We start from the raw sequence: 6,992 nt of genomic DNA on the forward strand, positions 1-6,992 counted from the left end.
AGCGGGAGGAGGGACGTGGGGGGCCAGAGGGGACAACCCCACCAATGTGAGGCCTCGTGTGAGGGGGAGGCTCTCCTTCCCACTCCCCTCTGCCCCAGTCCCCTCTCCCCTGTTCCCACATCTCCCGCTGGCCAAAGCCATTGCCTAGGCGGCGAGAAAGCTGGGGGAAAAAGAGAAACAAAACAAACCCAAACAAAAGGATAAAAAGAAACTGAAAAAAAGCAACAATGGGAATTGTTTTCAGCAGTCTTCATGAGCCAGGCTGGCTCCCAGAGGGCTGGTGGGTGCCCTCCCACGAAGGGACCGTGGCATCGGTGGGGCTTAAGGTTGGCTCTAATGTTTTGCCTCGCTCCCCTCTCGTCTTTTCTCTTTTCTTTTTTTTTTTTTTTTCCTCTTTTCTTTCCACAAACAGCAATCCACCCTTGGCACAGGATGCTTGTGCAAGGCATCATCCCAGCTCCCTCCCAGCCAGCTGGGAGAAATCAGCGCAAAGAGCCAAGACCACCAACACCACCAGTGTGAAGGAGGCAATGGCAAGCCAGGGTGCAGGGGGCTTGCTCCCCCTCTCTCCACACTGGGTAACTTTCCTAAGATGACAAAACCTTTGCAAAAACCTTTTTTTGGCTGGCGTGGCAGGAGAGATGGTTATGGGATTGGCATTACTGAAGGAATGGCGGGGCTGGTGAGGCAGAGAGCCAGGAGCTCTGGCTGCATCACAGCAGGTATTGCCATGAAGCAAGAGTGTATCCACTTCTTTAAAAACAAAACCTAGGTTGGGATGAAAAAAGAAAGAAAGAAAAAAAAAAAGCCCCCCAGATTGATTCCCAAGGTAAACCTAAATATTTCCAGGTTTGCTCACCCCTGTGGGTTTGGTGCATGCTGTAGCTGCTTGACCCAGAGGGTCTTTCAAAGCACTCTGCAAGCCTCCTTGCCAAAATAAATGTTACTTCACCATCAAGTAGGCAGAAGAATGAAAGCCACAAGATGTGTGAGTGAGAAAAAAAGAGCCCAAACAGGAAAACCCCTTTCTTCTGATTTTAAAGTCCTGGATGATCAAGGCTGTTCTGCTCACTCTGATGTAATCAGTTTGCAGATACCCAAATACACATCCAGCCGTGGAAAGTGCTCTCCCTTTGATTCCAGCAAAATCCTTTCTAATTCTCTTTAAATGTTCCAGGGCTTTTTGAAATGATTGCTATCAATGCCAACCAAATGCTTTAGATCTCTTTGGGTTTTTTCTGGTTTTTTTTTTTCTTTTTTTTTCTGTGTTTTTTTTTTTTTTCCTTGTCTTTAAATACTTGCCTTATTTTTATGCAGCACAGTTACATGGAAAAAGTATCTAAAATAAAAGAGATCTGGTTTGCTTTAGCCTTTATACCACATAGAAATAGACACTTTAACCTTCTTTGTATTTATTAGGTTTTTTTAATATGATTTCTGTAACCCCTATACTTCTTTTTTCCTATACAACTTATTAAATATTTATAGTACAGTAGCCCATACATATCACATAGGTCAGACTTTTATTACTTTAGGCTCAACATAGCTATCTGGTAAAGCATGTCACATTCCACCTAAAAGTTAAAACCCAGGATTGTTCAGGTGAGTCCAGACCCAGTTTGTGAGGCACTGGCTTAAAAAAGGTTAAGCTGGTTAAAACAACAGAAAGACTTGTTTAACCAGAAAATAATAGATCCCCTAAGGCAACAGATCAGCAGCATTTACCATGGGTAGGAACACTGCTGGATGGTCTCTCACTCTCTGTGCTCCTCAGCTGCTCTGAGGTGGGTACGTGACCGTCATTCAGAGCCTTTTTCCATTGATGTGATGGCACTTCCAGCAAAGCTCTAAATAGACCATGAGATGGTCCTCTCTAAATCTCTTCAAGTCCTTTCTAAATCTGTGAGATTAAAGGAAAGCACTATTTGGGGCAGCTTTCAGGCTTTGGGGTGTGTTATTTTTTATTTTTTCAATTTTTAGGATTTTTTAAGTTTTTTTTTTTCTGAACCAGTAGGGTCGAGACTCTCCTGGAAACTGTTTTTTTCTCCCTTCATTTCAAGATGCCAGGAGCAGAATCTAGAAGAAAAAGCACCAACAGACATGCAGCTCATCAGAAAGCTTTATGCCTGCCATGTAGTTGGACATTGCAGCTTGCAGTTAGCCACAAAGTTTTACAGGTAAATAAAACCTGGACCGAGCAATTTTTTTTTTCCATTTTATTCAATCCCTTTTGGATCTCACCAGCTTTCATTGAAAGCCAATGCTTCTTCTTCACAGTGAACACTGTTTAAATTGTGGCCCAAACAGGACTGAGGGGATGAAGATGCCTCCACACCATGCCTCAATACTGCACCCATGTCTGATACAGGGACATGAGCAACATGGCCCAGAGCTGTGGGTGCTGGTGACTCTTCCCATGACAAGGCATTGCCAGCAGCTCCTGCAGCATTGGGAACAGTGCTGCTGTTTCTTCCGAGGCCTTGTCTCCCCTCAGTCACTCAGTCCATCCCCTTACAGAGCCATGGCTGTACAGCATTTCTCCCCACCACCAGTCTCCATCCCTCACTCCATCCTCATCCACCCCTCCTCCCTCTGACGCCCCATGCACTCTGCCCTGGCATGACACAGAAACCCCAGCCAAGTCCACCCCACCTCGGTGGGGCTGCCTCAAGCAAGGAGAAGATTTCCAGCCCCTGATCCTTTTATAAATATCTATAGGGTGGGTGCCGGAAGGATAGGACCAGACTCTTCTCATTGGCATCCAGTGACAGGACAAGGGCCACTAGTCACAAGCTGGAGTATAGGAAGTTCAACCTAAGGAAAAACTTCTTTACTGTGAGAGTGATAGAGCACTGGAACAGGCTGCCCAGAGGGGTTGTGGATTTTCTGTCTCTGGAGTCATTCAAAACTCATCTGGAAGCATCCCTGTGTGATCTACTCTAGGTGATCCCACTCTAGCAGGGGGGGTGGACTTCAGACCTCCCTTCCAACCACAAACATTCTGAGCTTCTGTGATGCCTTCTGTCCCCGGGCAAGTTTGCACCCAGCCTTGGTGTCAAAATTTAGAAATTTAAAAAAAACCAAACCTCTTCCAAGCTTCCTTCCCAGCGGGACTATTTTTGCAGCTAATGTTCCCTCATGTGCTATCTGCTGTGCTGTTATTACAGCCCAGCTTGCCGACAAGCGGGGCAGAAATACGCTCCCCACACCACTGCGCTTCCTCCGCTCGGCTTGGGAGCAGGAACCAGGCGGCTGGGGTGGCTGCCTCTTGCCCGCCTTCCTCCGGATAAACTTTCCCTGCGGGATAAAGAAACGGTAATTTGTGTTTCAGCAGACCATAAAAACCCTGTTTGAAAACTTTTCAAGCCTTTTCCAAGTTGGAACAGCCTTGAAAGACTTCAGACCACGTTGCCATATGGTTTGGTGGCATATGGTTTAATGCACGCTACACTGCCCTCCCCTTTCGTGACGGGACGAGCAATTTTGCAAGGATGTATTCACTATAGGATGCTCCTATACAGCTCCTTCCATTTTCTCCAGCTCAACACTGTAGCTTTCTCCAGTTGTACCCTGTGGCTACACTCCCAACAAGCTCATGGACCCTGCCTGCACCTCCAGGTACAGGTAGATCAATATGCAGAGAAACAAGTGCCCCCTCCCTTACCCCAACATGCACACTTGTTTTTTCCTCCCTGTCCAAAAACTTGCACAGGAAGCATTTTGAAGCAAATATAATGTATATTCTGCTTTATCTGGAAAGTTTTCCTTCATTTTTGCTGTGAACCAAAATTTCTCACGTATTCCAATTTTTTTCATCCTTTCTTCTCTCTCGCAACACCACTTGCAGTGCTAGAATGGGAGTCATTCATGTTCTACATTTTTTTTTTAACTTCTTTTATATTTTAAACTCCTGATCCTCTCCTTAGCTACCTTAATTTTACCCTGCCTTTTCCACTCTGGAAAAACCATATACCAAAACTGTATGAAGCTCTATAATTGCCTCTCTATGTGGTTTCAAAAATAAAACCAAGACTAATTGAAAAAGATGACTAAATACTTTATTTGGGAGGAAGGTGGGAGGCATTCTTCTTTTTCTCCTCTTGAAAATTCTCACTTGGCTCTAGGGTTGGGTTGGTTTTGGTTGCTTTTCTTTTTTTTTTTTTTTTTTTGCTTCTCCAACTAATTTTCAGAGCTAAAGCTGGTATTTAAAGCCATTGAGCTGTCTATCCAAGGTGTTTCATAATTTAGCCTGCAAAGCTTCAGGGCTCCATGCCATCCTCCAGGACATGGATCACCCTGTACTTGGCCCTGGTGAGACCGCACCTTGAATCCTGTGTTCAGTTTTGGGCCCCTCACTACACAGACATTGGGGTGCTGGAGAGAGTCCAGAGAAGGGCAATGAAGATGGTGAAGGGTCTGGAGAAAAAGTTGTATGAGGAGCATTTGAGGGAACCAGGGTTGTTTAGTCTGGAGAAAAGGAGGCTGAGGGGAGACCTCATACTCTACAACAACCTGAAAGGAGTTTGTAGCCAGGTGAGTGTTGGTCTCTTCTCCCAGGTAACAAGTGATAAAACAAGACAAAATGTCCCCAAGTTGCACCAGGGGGGATTTAAATTGGGTTGTAGAAGAAACTTCTTCCCTGAATGGGCTATCAAGCACTGGAATAGGCTTCCCAGGGAGGTGGCTGAATCACTGTGCCTGCAGGTCTTTAAAAGACATGTAGATGTGGTGCTTAGGAACATTGTTTAGCACTGGACTTCACTGGACTTGTTATAATAATGGTTGGACTCAATGACCTTAAGGGTCTTTTCCAACAAAAGTGAGTTCTATGGTTTTATGAAAGCCCATGTCACGACAACAGTTGCATGGCCTAAGCAATGCAAAAGTGCCAGCATATATTACACAGTACGGGTACACATAGACATACACAAACCGTATGTTAAATATCTCCACGTGCCCTCCATTTTGCCTTTCATCTGCTAGAGGTGTGAAAGCAGGGATAAATTTTGAAGGGGGGGATTTAAACAAGAGAAGAGTAATAGAATCATACCATAGAATGGCTAGGGTTGGAAGGAAGCTTAAAGATCATCTAGTTCCAAACCCCCTGCATGGGCAGGGATGCATCCCACTAGATCAGGTTGCTCAAGGTCCCATCCAACCTGACCTTGAACACTTCCAGGAAGGGGGCAGCCACACCTTCCCTGGGCAATCTGTTCCAGTGTGCCACCACCTTCACAGGAAAGAATTTTTTTCTAATATATAGCCCAAATCTCCCCTCTTCAAGTTTTAAATCATTGTTCCCTGTCCTCTCACCCATGCAAAAAGCCCTACACCAGCTTTCTAGTAGCTTCATAGATCCAGCCAGCTTTTTACAAAGGGCAGTAGTGATGGCTTCTAATTGGGCTGCAGAAGTACTTCCAGCCCAGGTGGTGCCTTCCTTCTGAACCTTTGGCAGTGGAGATGTGAACAAGTGAAGCCACCTGGGCTCAAAAGAGGACTTCTCTTGGCTTTCCTCATCTTTAAAAAAGTTATTTTCTGTGGCATACTTTAATGGATTTTTTTTTACAAGAATCCCAAGCTTCTGCTACAAGATAGTTCTAGTGGAAAATTTACAACCTGCACCTGGCAGCAGAGGTTGTCACCAGGGAGCACCTGGGTGATGTGTCCTCAGACACCAAAAGCCAAGAGGATGCTGATGCTGGAAACAGCAAAATGGCACTACTTCAGGTAATGAGCAATGGGAAAAAATGAGAAACCAAACATTCCTGTTGACAGGCAAGCAGGACATTGTGATTTCTCCCACCTTCTCCTTACTGGGCATGGAAAGCTGCTAACCAAGCAGCTATGTCCCAGAGCTCTCCTTCTGCACTCATAATGAATACATGGGTTCTTTGCACACAGTATAAGAATCATAAGCTAAAGATAAGACTAATAAGGCACTACAAAAAGATCGTTCCAAGGCTATGTTTCTCAGGTTAAGAAGGACTTGCTGATCCCCTCACATCCCACACATGAATGATGCTGCCTACGCTTTCTGCCAATATCCAAATGTTCTATGTGAAGCTCTCCTCCCTCTTTGCCTCCTCCTCTTCTCCCCCTTCCCTCTTCCTCTTTTTAAATAATTTATTAATTTTGTTTAGTTTTGGGAAGAGGGAAGATTGGTGATCTTCCACTGAAATCCCCATTGACTGTCACGACGTGATCATGACAGTAGCCCCATCAGATGTCCTGGCATTCAGACCAATGGGAACTTCTGGACCATATATGTCTCCAGATTTTTGGAACAGGTCAGCAATGTGTTACCTTGCTCACAGGAAATATATGGAGCTGTGCTTGAAACCAACTGGAGCACAGATTTCCATGGCATAACACACCAAGAGTACACAGGTGCACTCTGTTTTCAGGAGATACAGCTCTTCTGGGCTGAATGTCTCTTTATTTTCCACATACCAGTCTAACCCTTTCATGCTGCTAATGTACTTTCCTCTTCTTTCTTATGCCACTCCCACCGAAAAAGGATAAGAGGGGATCTATCTGGGTAATGCATCAGTCCTTTAAAATTTATCACATCTGAGGTTAAAATAGAGAGCCTTTTTTCCTCACTAAAAGGGAATTTTTACATTTAAAACCGCAAAGGTAATACTCATTGCATTGTAGCTTCATTTTATTTTATTTTTTTAACCCAACAATGGTGAAAAGATGTGATTTTTACAAGCAAATAGAAAAAAAAAAGCCTGAACACACCCTGGGACCATGTTTAAGAAGTTGATTTATGTTTCATGCTGAGCCTTACACCTGCAGTTCAAGCAAAACTCAACTTTGCCGCCCCACAGAGTCTAGTTTATTAGGTATCAAGGAGTCACAAGAAGCCATGTAATTAAAACTGTAATTAACTGGAAAAGGAAAGTGCCACCTGAGTTTTGAGAGGCCGTCAATTTTATTTCCATTACAGCTCTCCTTCTGTTTCTTTTGTCTATAGCGTGGACTTTCCC

Source organism: Heliangelus exortis, chromosome 3 (assembly GCF_036169615.1).
Source record: "Heliangelus exortis chromosome 3, bHelExo1.hap1, whole genome shotgun sequence".
Classification (NCBI taxonomy): domain Eukaryota; kingdom Metazoa; phylum Chordata; class Aves; order Apodiformes; family Trochilidae; genus Heliangelus; species Heliangelus exortis.